General features: G+C 55.4%; 1 protein-coding gene across 5 annotated transcripts in view; it reads right to left on the reverse strand.

Annotated features, from left to right (window-relative positions):
• CHST3 (carbohydrate sulfotransferase 3) overlaps window positions 1-13848 on the reverse strand; it is a 28083-nt gene extending 14235 nt beyond the window's left edge. For 4 of the 5 annotated variants that reach the window (XM_054728833.1, XM_054728832.1, XM_008145408.3 and 1 more), the window contains exon 1: window positions 13722-13848. The gene's annotated coding sequence lies outside the window, so the exon portion shown is untranslated. Of the gene's footprint in view, window positions 1-11847; window positions 12035-13721 lie in introns of those variants that run through there. The other variant, XM_054728831.1, reaches the window with a different exon arrangement.
• Between the last annotated feature and the right edge of the window lie 558 nt (window positions 13849-14406).

Here is a 14406-nt window from a genome sequence, read left to right on the forward strand (position 1 = left end):
CAACAGGACAACGATTGAAATTTCTTTTGAGAGCCAAATTTTTTAAACTTAAACTTCTTCTAACGCCACTTCTTCAAAATAGACTCGCCCAGGCCGTGGTATTTTGTGGAAGAGCCACATTCAAGAGGCCGCAGTTTGCCGACCACGGAGCTAGAGGCAAAGAGTGCGGGGATTGGCTGGCGATGTCTACCGGGGCTGGAGGGGCGCACGGCTGTGGTGCATTTGCAGGCGAGAATCACCAGGGAGTTTCAGACATCACCGAGGCCTGGCTCCCACCCCGAGAGACTGTGACTGAATTGGTCTGGGTATGGCTTGGGCAAGAGCATTTAAAGTTCCCCAGGTGATTCTAACCTAGAATCGGCAAAGACCGAGATTCGGACCTTAGAGCACCGGCTTCCTCGGGGCCTCTCGGAGAGCAGGAGCGCCTGCCTGCGTGCCTTGCTCAGCAGCCAACCTGGCGGGGCTGCCATCTCCCACTGACCAGGGACGGGCCGACGAACGGGCCTGTGTTCCTTGTTTTACTCGGGACGTAAGTGCTTGGGGAGTCTCTAGGCCTGTGTTTGTGGGGTCCATTTAAAACCTGCTCCCCTGTGCCATGGCGTAAACCCAGTTCTTCCCCACCGTGTTCCTGCCCTGTGTCTCCTTTACTTTGATCTAGAACACTACTTCTGCTCACCAAATGTGTGGGGTTTTCCCCCACAACAAGCAAGGCTCCGACAAATTGTGGGGTGGCCTGCCATTTGACAGTTCTTACACTATGTAGAGAAGAACAGATTAGTTAAGGGAGGGGTGTGAGTGGGAGGGAAGTGGGTGTAGCTACAAAAGGGCAGCATGAGGGACCTTGTGGTGATGGGAATGGTCTGCATCTGACTGTGTCAGCGTCAATATCCTGGTTGTGATATTGAACGAGAGTTTTGTAAGATGTTACCATCGGGGGAAGCTGGGTAGGTAATGAGCTCCTGGGATCTCTCTGTATTATTTCTATCTACAATGATCTCAAAACTTAAAAACATTTAATGAAAAAGAAAAGAAAACTAGCTCCCACCACAGCAGGCAGGGTTTAAAGAGATCTTTGGAAAATGGAGCCGGAGGGGGGAAATGAGACTGAGCAGAATGGCCTTCTTGGGGCAGAAGAGGGAACTGGTCAAGTCCAAGCTGGAACCCCGAGTCTGGTGGTTTGTAGGATTATGGACTGGTGACCCTCCTGGGCCCATTCACATGCAAGGACGGGCTTGGGGGCTTTTTGAGGGGAAGCCTGAACGAGGAGGCCGCACTTGAGGAGGAAGTCCCATCCTCACAGCAGGGCAGGGGTGGGGAACCTTCTTTCTGCCAAGGGCCATTTGAATGTGTATAACATCATTTGCAGGCCGTACAAAATTATCAACTTAACCCTTTGCACTCGCTTGCTTTTTTCTCGATTCCTTTATTCTACTCGGGATTTAATTTTTTAAATACCCCAGATTTTACAAAGCACGGCAGTAGAATAAAAAACTGGAGTTACTTTTCATACAAACTTATTTAATTGGATTTTTTTTTATATTTCAAATTATTGATACATTCAAAGAGTAATTTTAATCTCAACATCCGAGTGCAAAAGGTTAAAAATTAGCCTGCTATATTTGGTCAAGCGTTTAATTAACTCACCCCTAGTGCCTTGGCAGGGCCAGACCAAATGATTTTGCGGGCCTTATACAGCCCGTGGGCCGGACGTCCCCCACCCCTGCAGTAGGGGCATCTGGGTTCTCTTTGAACTGCTTGTGGGACTTACCAAGGGGCAAAGCAAGCTTCAGGCTGCTTTATGGAAATTCTGCAGCTCCCAGGCAAGAAGGAGGAGGAGGGTTTGAAGAACTCAGGTGGAACTTTTAAAAAGTGAAAACATTTGGGAAAGTAGTGACCCATGGATGAGAAAAGCTCCCATTCAACACGTAAATTCATTTGCCGAGTCCTTGTTCTGGGCCAAGCACGGGAGGAGGCCCTGGGAATTGAGGGAGGGAAAGACAGCCTCGGCCCCTGGGGAGCCGAAGAAAAACAGAAGTTACACCTCATGAACCAGGCACTGTTCCAAACACTTCACACACACACCTGTGTCCAGTCCTCGACCAACCCTGTGAGGAAGGCACAGCAGGACCTTCCTAGAGCAGCGGTCACCAACCGGTGGTCCACGAGGGCCGAAAGGTTGGCGACCGCTGTCCTAGATAACAATAGATAACAGCCACCACCTCCATCTAAGCACGCAGAGGCCAAACTTCTTGTCCTCAGTTGCAAGGTAGAGCCAGGACTCGAACGCAGGCAGCCTGGCTCAGAGGCCATGAACTCAGCCCCTGTGCTGTATCACTGAGCAGGCAGTTAGCCACAACGGGAGCTGGACAGTAGTGGGCAGCTCAGCATCCTGGCCAGGAGCTGGTCTGCCAGGACCTGTCACCAGCTTGCTGTGCAACTTTGGACAACTCTCTGGACCTCTTTGTCTCACGTTCCTCCAAATACAAGGTTCTGGGGTAGTCTTGAAAGGAACATGCTTTGGAGGCACAAGGCGCCATACCTCATCTCCCAGGAAACGGGAGGCCACTGGCCGTCCCAGATAAGCAGCAGTTGCTGGCAGCGGGGAGCAATGAGTACAATGCTGATCCTGGCCCCAAACCTGCGGTTCTACGTGGCAGCTGCCCGTAGGGGAGACCCCAGAGACTGAGCATTCGGTGGGCTCCATCTCCATTCCTCCAGAATCAAGTTCAAACTCTTCCAGCTGGCATTCTACCTGGGGACAACCTGGCTTACCCTAGCTTTCCAATTGGTCTCTACACCCTCCCTCCCACCCTGCCCTACAGCCTCCCTCGGACCAAATGCACCCCACCATTAGCAAAGAACACAGGACAGAATGTGGCAGGGCTGGGATTTGAACCCATGTCTGGCTGGCTGCAAAGGAGGGCAGTGTGGGGAGGTGCAGAGATCACTGATTAAGGGGTCAGACACACCTGAGTCCTTCCAATCAGGGTCAGTAGTAGCCCTGTATTGGCCTCCTATGGCTGTTGTCACACAGAAGTCCAAGTCCAAGATCAGTCTCTCTGGCCTAAAGACCAGGTGTCAGCAAGCCTACTTCCGAGAGGCTGTAGGCTTCCTTGCCTTTTCCAGCTTCTGGAGGCTGCCTGCTCTCCCAGGCTCAGGGCCCCTCCCTCCATGTTTGAAGCCTGCAGTGGCCTGTTGAGTCTTTGTCTTTTTGTTGTTGTTAATCCTCACCCGAGGATATTTTCCCATTGATTTTTTTTTTTAGAGATAGTGGAAGGGAGGGGGAGAGATTGGTTACCTCCTGCACACACCCTGACCAGGGCCAGGAATAGAGCTTGCAACCAAGGTACATGCCCTTGACTGAAATCAAACCCGGGACCCTTCTGTCCGCAGGCTGACACTCTATTCACGGAGCCAAACTGGTGAGGGCGAGTCTTCGTCTTGATGTCTTACTCTAACCTCCTCTTCTGTAGTAAATGTCCTTCTTATAAGAGCTCTTAGGATTACATTGGGCCACTGGGAAATCCAGGGTAATATTCCTATCTCAAAAGCCTTAATCGTACCGAAAAGTCCTTTCTACCATGTGAGGACCTGTATCTACAGGTGCAGGGATTCATATATGGACATCTCGGGGGGCCTCTATTCAGCCCCTCACAGGCACCCACCTCATGAAGTGGGATACTACAGGGTAAGTGCTCAGCACTGCCTAACTGACAGGGGGCCCATGATGCTTCATTCCAGTTGGGCAGGAGAGCCACTTTGAGCGCTTTTACAGAACATCGGTGCCGGGGCTCACTCCTGAGGCTGGGCGGTGAGTGTCTGTGCACTGGGATTTTTATAGGCTCCCTAGGGACTGATGGGCAGTCAGGGGTGGGCTGACTATAAATACTGAATTCATGTCAGCAGCTCTTCTCATTCCCCACAGCTCCTTCACACCGAACCTCAGTCCCAGGAGCTAGTCAATAGATGGTTGTTGGATTAGACTGAACTGAGTCACTCCTGGGGCCCCAAACGGCCCTGGGATGGGGCAGAAGGGGTGAGAGGGTTGCTCACTGCTGCATCAGGGCCTCTGAATCAACCTCACGCCCAGAAATGGCTGCCTGGGGGGCTGGAGTCCTCCTCCTCCCCAAAGTCCAGTGAAGGGGGCCGACTGGGCAGAATCCAGTCATCAACGGGCCATTGTGAACAGAACAGAGGGGCTCTGTGCCCACTGAGCACTCCCCTCCCTCCCGAGGCAGCTCCCAGCGGAGGCCTGGCTTCGGGAGGAGGCCAGGCTGGGGAGGGGGCCATGGGGGCCCAGGCTACCAGCGAGCGGGAGGATTAGGGGTGGGGGCTGTTGGAAGCGCAGAGGCAGCTAAGAACATTAGGCCAGTCTCAGAAGTCAGCAGGCTGGAAAGCGAGGTGCTGATGTGGGCGCTCAGCTACAATGCCAGGAAGAGGTTCCAGTTAAAGCGGGGAATCCAGAAACAGCCCGTGAAACCCACCAGACCCCACAGAGCCCGGTGGTGGTGGTGTTGGGGGTATGTTTCCCCACCGGGTGGTCATGCTTGACCCACTTTCTTCCCTTAAAAAAAAACAAACAACAACACAGAAAGGTGAGATCCACACGGTAAATGGCACCTTTCATTGCCTATAGAAGAACAGTGTTTCAAAAGGGCTGGGGAGGTTTTATGTTCTGTGGACTTGGGATTTAAGAGGCAGGTAATTCAACCAGGACTGGGCACAAACGTCCCTTTGCTTAGCAGACCTTTTCTACATTCAGCACTTGATATTAATAGTGGGAGCTGGATTTCAGGATTTCAGGAGGGTGGGGTTTAAGAGCCCAAAGACAGTGCCTGACCAGTAGCCTCAAAAATGCCAGAGACCCACGCTTCCATGCTAACCACTCGCAATTCTCGTCTGTTGAATAGAGCAATCCTTTGGCAGTCTCTGACAAAGGAGAACATCGCCTCAAAAATGTCCTAGTGGGGGGGGGGATCTCAAAGTGGGGTCCTGGGCCAGCAGCCGCCCCTGGGAGCCTGTGGAATGCACATTCCTGGGCCCTCCCAGCCCTCCTGTCAGAATCTCTGGGTGTGGGCACAGGAGGCTGTCCAACAGCGTGGCCAGTGAGCGTGATGCACGCTGCAGTTTGCAAATCACTGTTCCACAGCGATATTCCCAAGCTTCAGCTTGAGCCATCGAGTTGTCAAGCTGGTAGGTTGGATAAGCTTCATTTTAGAATAGAATAGAATAGAATAGAATAGAATAGAATAGAATAGAATAGAATAGAATAGGAATGGGAATTAGAATAGAATACCATTGTGTAGAACAGAAAATATCTTGTATAATATATCAAATATCATTATACAAGAAAATGCGTCTTGTATAATGAGGACATATGGGTTTCATAAGACTTTTCTCAGTTATATATCTCTGAGGCTTTGACTGAGCAACATAAAAAGACTGAAAGCCACTGTTCTCAAGCCGGAAAGAACTAATGTCAACCAGCTCCCCTTTTAAATGTGCCTGGATCGGGAGGTTTGAAAGATGGAGGGGTGAGTTCCCTGCCCACGGGACGCGCTCTTGTAGGCGGCAACAGGTGAGAGCGGCTGCCCTCGGGCAGCGGCCTCTGCAGCAGGCCTGCATGTAGATGAAATTGCGCACCCCCCACGTTTATAAAACTCCACCGCTTCCTCTTCTACGCGAATGTACCCGGAGAAGTGTGTGGACCGAGTGACAAACCTGCTACATCTGGGTGGTGGGATTGAGGGGTGACTTGTTGCTTTCTTCTCTGCATTTATCCATTTTACTTGAGTTTTACATACTAAGCATCTATCATTATTATACAAACAATAGTCATTACTTAAAAAAAAACAAAACTAAGGGTCCACCTTCGTGTGGAAATACAGTAGAGGGAAGGAAGTCCCAGGGCCACCTTTCCCCATCCATGCCTGGCCACACTCTACCCAAGGCTGAGGGCAAACCCACACGTGCCCACGTGCCCAGAGCCCTCCTTGACTCAGCCTCCTCGGCCATGATCCATTCCCCAGGGGAACACGGCCTCCCTCACTCCCCCCACATATCTGACACCTCTCCTCCTTAGAAACCCTTTTGCACCTCTCAGTTCTCACACCAGCCCTGGGCACAGCCTGCATCCCAACCACCGCCCTCTCTGATGTTATTCAGATGAGAAAGGGAGGTTCCGAAAAGCTAAGCCACCTGCCTAAGGTCACCCAGCTAGAGGTGCCAGCAGGGACTTGAAGGGCAGGGTCTGCTGATGTCAAATCTCGAGCACTTTGCTGTCCCCAAGCTTTTTATTTCTCTACCCTGGGCCATTCTTATCACTTTCCACTTTACATCAGAGTTACCAAATAACTAGGGAAGGAGAAAAGGAAGGAAGGAATGAAGGGGAGAAGGATGCAAAAGGATTCTAGTCAAGGTGGTGAGGAGAGGAGGGGAGGGGAGGAGGGAAGGGGAGGAAATGGGAGAGAGGAGCAAGGGAGGCCTCGGGTCACACTCAGGATGGGAGTGAAGAGTGGACCCTCCGTGTGAGCACGGAGGGGACCTGGAACATGCAGTCTGGCCAAGAGGCAGCACGGCCTGGTCAGATCAGCATGGCCGGGCCCCAGCTGCAGGCCCCTGCCCAGCCAGACCAGAGGGGAAATGAAGAAGGAGCAGCCGGGAACACAGAGTTAACCGGGAGCCTGGGGAATGCCACCCTTGGAAGCTGCTGGCCCTGCTGGGATTGCAGGGCAGGAGGGATGTGAGGGCCTGGGTCCCGTCCTCGTGTCATGGGGGTGGAGTCCAAGGTGACTGCTGAGGGCGGGGGCCGGGATGAGGGCACAGCCTGGGAGGGCACCGCCTGGGAGGCAGCATGCTCAGCAGTGATCGCAGGCAGTGGCCACACTAACAGCCCTGCACAGCGTGGGCTCTGCGGCTGTGTTCCAGGTGGTGCCCCCTTTGCCGAGTGGTGGAACAGGAAGTCCAGTGAGTATGGTTTTCACCGTTTCACACCCGGACAGTTTGAAAGCAGCGTACACACGAGAAGCGGACAATGCTGGTTGCCCTGGTGGCGAGACCTGGGTGTCTGGGACAGGCCTGGGGAGAGATTTCATAGGTCTTTCTGTACCTTTCCAATTTTGTTCCATGGGCATGTATTATCTTATAAAACTTAACCCTTTGCACTCGCTTGTTTTTTTCTCGATTCCTTTATTCTAATGCTAACCGTGCCGAGTCACACTCGACATCCGAGTGCAAAATGTTCATCAAACTAAAGAAACAAAAGCAAGTGCCAGTTTTCTCCCTGTAGAAGCAGAGGCAGAGTTCTTTTGAGGGGAGACTCTCATTTGGGACAAGTCACTTGAACGGGCATCTGAGTGTGAGCAGAGGCCAGGCCAGGAAGGAGAGCCTGGGGCGGGGAGAAGCAGAACTGCCCCTGCAGCCACCAGTCCACGTTCTCTGCGAGACGAGCGGCGCTCTCCAGAAACCACCACGGTAGTGGCAGCCTGTGTCTGAGGAGGAGGGAGTAACTGGTGTGGGTCCCCTCCCTCCTGAGATCGAGGAGTGGCCACCTGGAAGGCCTGAGGGCACCTGGGGCTGAGGGGGCAGTGTCAAGAGGAGCCACCCCTAGACTGTGGCGTCCTGGGAGGTTCCCAGATATCCTTGGGGAGGGCAACTGAAACTGTGCTAACCACGTGGGACATGGGCATTAAAGGGGATGAGGGCCCCTGAAGGCTGCAGACCCTCTGAGCTCTGGGCGTCTGGCAGCTGTCCACTGAGAGCAAGGCAACCTTCACATGCTGGGTGATCATGGAGGCCTCTGCTTCCAGGCCCTTCCAGGGACAGGCACTGCCAGGACCAGGGTGGGGTTGGCATTGGGGAGGAGAAGGGGGAGGAGGAGAAACCTGCCCCCCAACCCTCAACCGGAAGCCTAGAAAGGGCCCGCCCTATGGCTGCAAAAGTGCTTTTGGAAAAATGGTGACTCACAGCCCAGTTGAAATCAGACCTTTTCTCTCACCCCGGAGGGTCATTTGCTTTGCAACCCAGGGACTGGGTCGCTGCAGAATGAATCAGAAATGCAAGCCCGAGAACAGCCAGCCTGCACTGCTCAAGGTCAGAGGGCAGGCTAACTCTCCCGCCTGTCTCTCTGCAGAAAGACTTGAGTCTCAGTCCCTCCCCATTCTGGCCCAGGGAGCTCAGGCGAGCCGGAAAACCTCTCTAAGCCTGAGTCCTCACCTGGAAAAGGGGGGTAAATCCTCGCTCCCTCTCTGTCGCTTCCCTCAGTGCAGGGCTGGTCACGACCACTCCTGGGGTGGCTGCAGGAGGGAGGGGAGTTGTAGCAGCAGCTGTGACAGCCGACATCCCTTGCTTGACTCATGCTCCTTTTCCAGGTCTGGCCCCCAAAAAAACAGGACAGGCGCCCCCTGAGCCCTGTGCTCCTTCCGGAGGGGAGAGTCTCCCCGCAAAAGGCCATGTCCGCTGGGTGTGCATGGCCAAGAAGCTGAGCACTCGGCCACCTCCTGAATGGAGCCACACTCTCCAAGGAGCTCTGTAAGTGACCACAGTGGAGACGAAGCCGCCCTCCACTTCCTGTCTGCACTGCACAGTTTGGCAGGCACACATTCCGTACACTCCACCTCCTGCAATGAGCTGGTGGCTTCCCTGTGAAGTGGCTAAGAGCATAGGCACATCTGGAGTTGGGCGGCCGAGGGTTTGAATTCTGGCTGTGTGACCTTGGACAAGTCACCTAACCTCTCTGGGCCTCAGCATTGGCATCTGAAAAATGGGCCTACCTCATGCAATCGGATTAATGCAGATAAATCACTCAGCCTGAGGAAGCTTAGTACGTCAAGGTTCTCAGATTCTCAGCAGTACCTTCTGGAAAGGCAGAGGACTCTGGGACCTGGTGCTGGGCACACAGTGCAGCCAGGCTTTCCTTTTAAAAAGGGATACCAAGAGGAGAGCAGGCACCATTCCCAAAGGAAACGCAGCTCCCACAGCTCAGCCAAAGTCACCCAGAATTCCAATGGGGGCCTGGCATGGAGGCCCTACTGGAAGCTCTTCATGCCCATTTCAACTTCCCGGAGCTCCTGCCACAGCCAGGTTTATGAGTGGGGGTGGGGTGGGGACCCCAGGTAGGAAGGGAGGGGTGGGAAAGTTGGGGAGCAGAACCCAGGACAAGAAACTGGGGAGCTGACCTGGCCCTGCCACCTGGGGTGTGAGGGTCTCTTTGCAGAACTTTGGGCACGAGGTCACAGGAGAATCACAGAGGGCACATTGGCAGGTGGGCAGCAGACAGCAAGACTCAGTGACGTCATGTTTTCCCAAAATGACTCAGCGGCTTGCCCCTGGGCTCTGAATGGTGAGCTGTGTTCTGTGGCCGCAGGGCCTCCCATCTCCTGGCCTTCCAGGCTTGTCCAACATCTCTCTTGTTACCTCCTGCCCTCCCTGCCTCAGGGACCCGTGGGTACCGCTCCTGGCTGCAACCCCAGCCTACAGACATCCCCATGCTGCCTCAGCCAGGTCCAAGCTCCACCCTGAGGGAAGACCAGACAGACCTGGTTTCATTACTGCCTCTGGTTCCTCTTAGCTGAGTGACCTTGGGTGGTTACTCTGCTTCTCTGAGCCTCAGTTTCCTCATCTGTACAATGGAGACGTTGCTAACAACTTTGCTAGGCTGTGTGGGGCTCAGTGAGAATGTCTGTCAAGTACTTGGCAACCAGCAGGTGCTTAGCAAATGGAAAGTATGACATTCAAAGACCTCTACGATCTGACCTCAATTTACTTTTCTAGCTACATTTTTTAAAAGGGGATAATATCTTTTCTTGATGCTGTGTGCCAGGCTCTGCTCTAAACGCTAATACAGAAACACATTTTATCCTCCTATCACCCCCACGGGGTGGATACTGTTAGTATCTCCATTTTACAGATGAGAAAACTGAGGCAGCACAGAGAGGGTAAGCAACTTGGTCATGGTCACACAGCCTATAAGTGAGGAGCAGTGTTTCCATGTAGGCAGCCTGGCTCTAGGACCTGAATATGTAACTCAACTCTCTCCTGCCTCATCTCTCTCTCTCTCTCTCTCTCTCTCTCTCTCTCTCTCTCTCTCTCTCTCTCTCTGCTTTGTGCACCCTGCAAATCACAGTTCAGTCCCACTGGATTCCTCACCCTCCCTGCATCCCACCTGACCTTTCCCATCCTGTGCTTTTGCCCAGGTTCCCTTCTTGCACTGGAATGCCCAGCTCCCCAGAAGCCTTCCCCCAGTCCTCCTTCATGTCCGCCTTTGTGGGCTCAGCACAGTTGGCTCAAAGGTGGCTATTTGTGCTGGCCTCCTCTCCTCTTCTAGCCTGGAGGTGCCTTCTGCTACCCCAGCCCACCTTGCACAGTGTCAGGCATCAGCAGGTACGCAGTACCGGGTAGGTGATGTCCGGGCCGCAGCACCCTCATGCGTGCCCCTGGGTGGGGTGGGGGAGAATGCAGCACTTGGGCCCCATTACTTCTGCATGGACAGCTTGAGGGCTGCAGCTGAAACCACCCCCAGGAGGCAGCCTGCCTGCTGGGCTGGGACTCAGCCACCTGCGGTCTCCATTGCCTGGGGGTCAGAGCCGAACCCTGGAGAGGCTGAACAGATATCGGTCCACAGGGCACGGGAATAAGAAGCACTTGCTGGTGGGGTTGAGCGTGGGGCCCATGCATAGTGCACCCACCCACCAGTCCACCTAATCACAGGGGCCTCTCGGAAGGTTTCAGGCCCGTCCTCGGGCTCTCAGCCCAGCACCCGCAGGGTAATGACTGGGGGAAGCTACCTGTCCAGGGTCCCACTCTCCCATTCCTTCCCTGTCCCACCCGGGGCCTCTGGTCCACGTCAGCTGCCCCCTCCCACTCACCATGACTGCCACCGCCTCTGCCCAGACACAGGTCACTCCCAGCAGGAGCATCCTATCCTGGGAGGATGGGCACTGTCCAGCCAGTAGCTCCTGGAGGGGCAGACCCACGCCTCCTTCATCCCAGGGCCCCACACCCCATCCATCACTCGTGGCTCCACAATCAGGTACGCGCGCTCACTGCGTGCCCAGGCTGGCTCCACACGGCCCCCAGCGCGAACAAGGCAGACTGTCCTGCCGCGCAGAGCTCAGACCGGTGGAGGGCAGCCATGAAACCCGCAACGGCCACACAGGAGCGTAAAGTGTGATGAAGGGGACAAGCAGGCAGTAAGGAGGGCTGCTGACCTGCCCAGGACACATCCAAACTGAGGGTGAAGGGAGCTGGCCGCCGGAAAGGAGGAGGGAGAGAGTTCTCAGCAGCTGGAAAGGCTACAGAAAGCTGACACGAGCGGCTGGGAAGTTTGAGGCTTGGAATGCCGAGTCCAAGGCGAGGGCTGGCGAGAGAAGAGGCTGGGGACCAATAGTCACGGTGGTAACTCCAGGTGGGGTTTCCGTCTTGCTGCAACGGCCCGATCTGCTAGTTGCTGCTTATTCATGTGAATCCCTGTTGTTGCCATCTGTCTACGCCACTTCCTAGGCCAGGTCATTGCCAAGGGGAGCAGCCATCAGCAGATAGCTGGCCTTGCATCAGGGGCTGCTGTACCATCAGAAAGGCCCTGCCCAGGTCAGCCTGGGGAGGGCGAGGCTCAGACATCCACTTGCGGTGCCCACAGGGGCCACGGGTACCCCTGGAGCCAGCCTCCCCAGAGCGCCCTGGCCACAGTTACGCAATAAAATCTAAAAGAGTTCTTGTGGACCATTCGGCCTCCCGGGGGGCAGCCACAGCAGGCAGGCACAGGTGGTACCATGGCAGGTTGAGGGCACTGATGGAGCCGGCTGCAGGGCTCAGACCTCCTCCCCCCCCCCCCCCCCCCTTTGCACTCACCAGCTGTGGGAAGGCAGCGGCTTACCCTGCCTGTGTGGTTCTGCGTGCCCGGCTGTAACGTGGCCATAAGAGCGGCACCTCCCTCAGGAGCTTCCTGGGAGAACTCGGCGAGCACCGCCCCAAAAGGCGCAAGCGTGGTGCTGTGCCTGTGAGCTGTGTCCCCCAGTTCCTGTGTGCCCTCCCCCTAGGCAGCCGCACCAGGTGACACGGGCAGGGCAGTGAAAAGAAAAGAGGATCTCTCGGAACAGAAATAGGACAGGGTGCTGACACTGTGGTCGGGGTGACTGACGCACAGACTCCACGGCCCAATCTCGGGCCTCTGCGGGCGTGTCTGTCCTTAACCCCGCAGCAATGGGGCTTCTCCAGAGGACAGCTGGCACCCCTCACCCCTCCACACCCTGCCTCCCCCCGGCCTGCCTGCCCACGTCGGAGCTGTGAAATTCTTTGCTATCTGAGGAAATATTGTTTTCAAAATATTTCCTCAGATAGCGCTGCTTTAGCTCAGACACTTTAGCACTTTCCAGAACCCTGCAGATGGCGAGGCGGCTGAAAGGAAGGGGGGAGAAGAGGGAAGCGCGGGCGAGGCCCGGGGCCAAATGTCTCAGGTAGCCGTGTGGGCTCGCAGGCACGGGCGTGCGCGGGGCATGTGTGCACAGGCATGCCCTCACACAGGCCGATGGAACGCAGGGCAGCGTTTGAGGGGGAGGGGGCGGCTTGTAACCGGCTAAGCTGGGGAGCCTTCTTAGAAAACAACTTTCATCGGAAACCTACCTCTCACTATGTGCAGGCTTAGTTCTAAGCTCCTCCCAGATATTAATTCACCTGTAGCCCTAGGACCTATGACTTATTACCATACCCCCTCCCACCAAGTAGGAAACGTAGGCCCAGAGAGGTTAAGTAACTTACCCAAGGTTACACAGCCACGAAGCAGCCCTGCGGGCATTCTGGCTTTAGCATATGTGCTCCAAGTCATTACATAATTTGTGCTGTGGAATGAGTGTTCCGTGTGTGTGTGTGTGTGTGTGTGTGTGTGTGTGTGTGTGTGTGTATTCTTGTGCCTACAAAAGCTGTTTCAGTGTGTAATGTGCCTGGCTGTTTATAGAAAACATTAGTGTGTGTGTGTGTGTGGGGGGGTATATCTGAATGTATGTATTTCACCCCATGACAATGTGTGTGATGGCCTGTGAGTATGTGGGTGTGCAGCCTCTCTCCCACCAAGGCTGCAACTATGGGGCTCACTCCCCTCAAGTTCCCTCCCAGCAGCCTGGCAGCAGCAGCATGAAGGGCCTCCCCGCCCGGAGGCAGCACCCAGCGCCTCCCGGCAGCACCCGCTCCCCAGATCCAGCGGTTTCAGCTGGGCTTAGCCACATCCCATGGGGAGGCCCCTGAGCCACTCCCTGGGTCTGAGGGGGGCCCTCAGCTGCCACCCCCGCCAGGGAACTGCCCCACCCCAGAGCCCTGGTTCACTGGGAGCTGGGTTCTGGAGTGGGTCCGTGGAATTAATTGAAGTTGTTGAGATATCACAAATTTGCTTCCTATTCCACAGCCACAGCACCAGCACCCACGCTGACAGACCTAAGCTAATATGACTTGGGTCAAAAGCAAAGAACCCGACATCCTAGGTAGTCCGGGAAGCCCCCACAAGGTCAACGTATGGGTTTTGAGGGTTTCTTCACACGCAAGCCCCACCTTGGAGGGACACAACAAGGAAAATTAGCTTGGGTCCAGTGACTCTAAACAGACGTTTAAGACCCAGAGCTTCCTCAGATGTCACAAAACTTGAAAAAGCCCCCACCATTCTCCATCATCGAAGTCAAACCCGCCAACCTAGAGCGCACCTCGGCCGAGCGGAGCAGAGGGGCTGGGAGACTTACTCAGACGAAGCAGGCAGAGCTGCGGCACCCCGTCTTCTCCCCAAGGCTCCTCCGCCCAGCCTCCAGCGTGCCAGGACTCCGCTGGCGACGGCGGGTGTGCTCCCTGACTTTTCAGGCTCCCAGAGTCGAGGAGGAGGGGCTGGACTGGGAGGGGCAGGAAGGAGGGAGCTGGAGAGGCGGCCAGGGAGCCAGGTGTAAGCAGGGGAGGGGAGGCCAAAGCAGCTCCCGGCTGGCCTCTGCGATGCTGTTTACTCGTGGCCGCCAGGAGAGGCTGAGCTGGGCACTGGCTTATTTATTTTCCACACTTTCCCTCCAAATCCTTTTCAGAGTCCTCGGGAACCCCAGGGATACATTTCCCGGGCCCAGAAAACCCACAGTCCCTCAGCACATGCCAGCTTGGTGGGGAGAAGGCCGGGGAGGGCGAGGCATAGAGAGGAAGGGATGGGGGGTGGAGACATGAAGTTACTGCTGGTCAGGGCTCCCTGGCCTGCCTGCCCCTCCCTCCACACCGGGGGTGGGAGGGTGGGGTGGGGGTGGGAGGGTGCAGGAGCAACCAGATTTGAGGCACTGGAGACAGGGGTCCATCTTCAAGCACAGAACTGTCCAGTCAGTCAGGGACCACCCCACGCCCGGCTGTGGCACCCACATGCTCAGGGCAGGGCGAGTAGCGTAGAGAAGAAACGGG

Source organism: Eptesicus fuscus, chromosome 17, assembly GCF_027574615.1.
Source record: "Eptesicus fuscus isolate TK198812 chromosome 17, DD_ASM_mEF_20220401, whole genome shotgun sequence".
In the NCBI taxonomy this organism is placed as follows: Eukaryota; Metazoa; Chordata; class Mammalia; order Chiroptera; family Vespertilionidae; genus Eptesicus; species Eptesicus fuscus.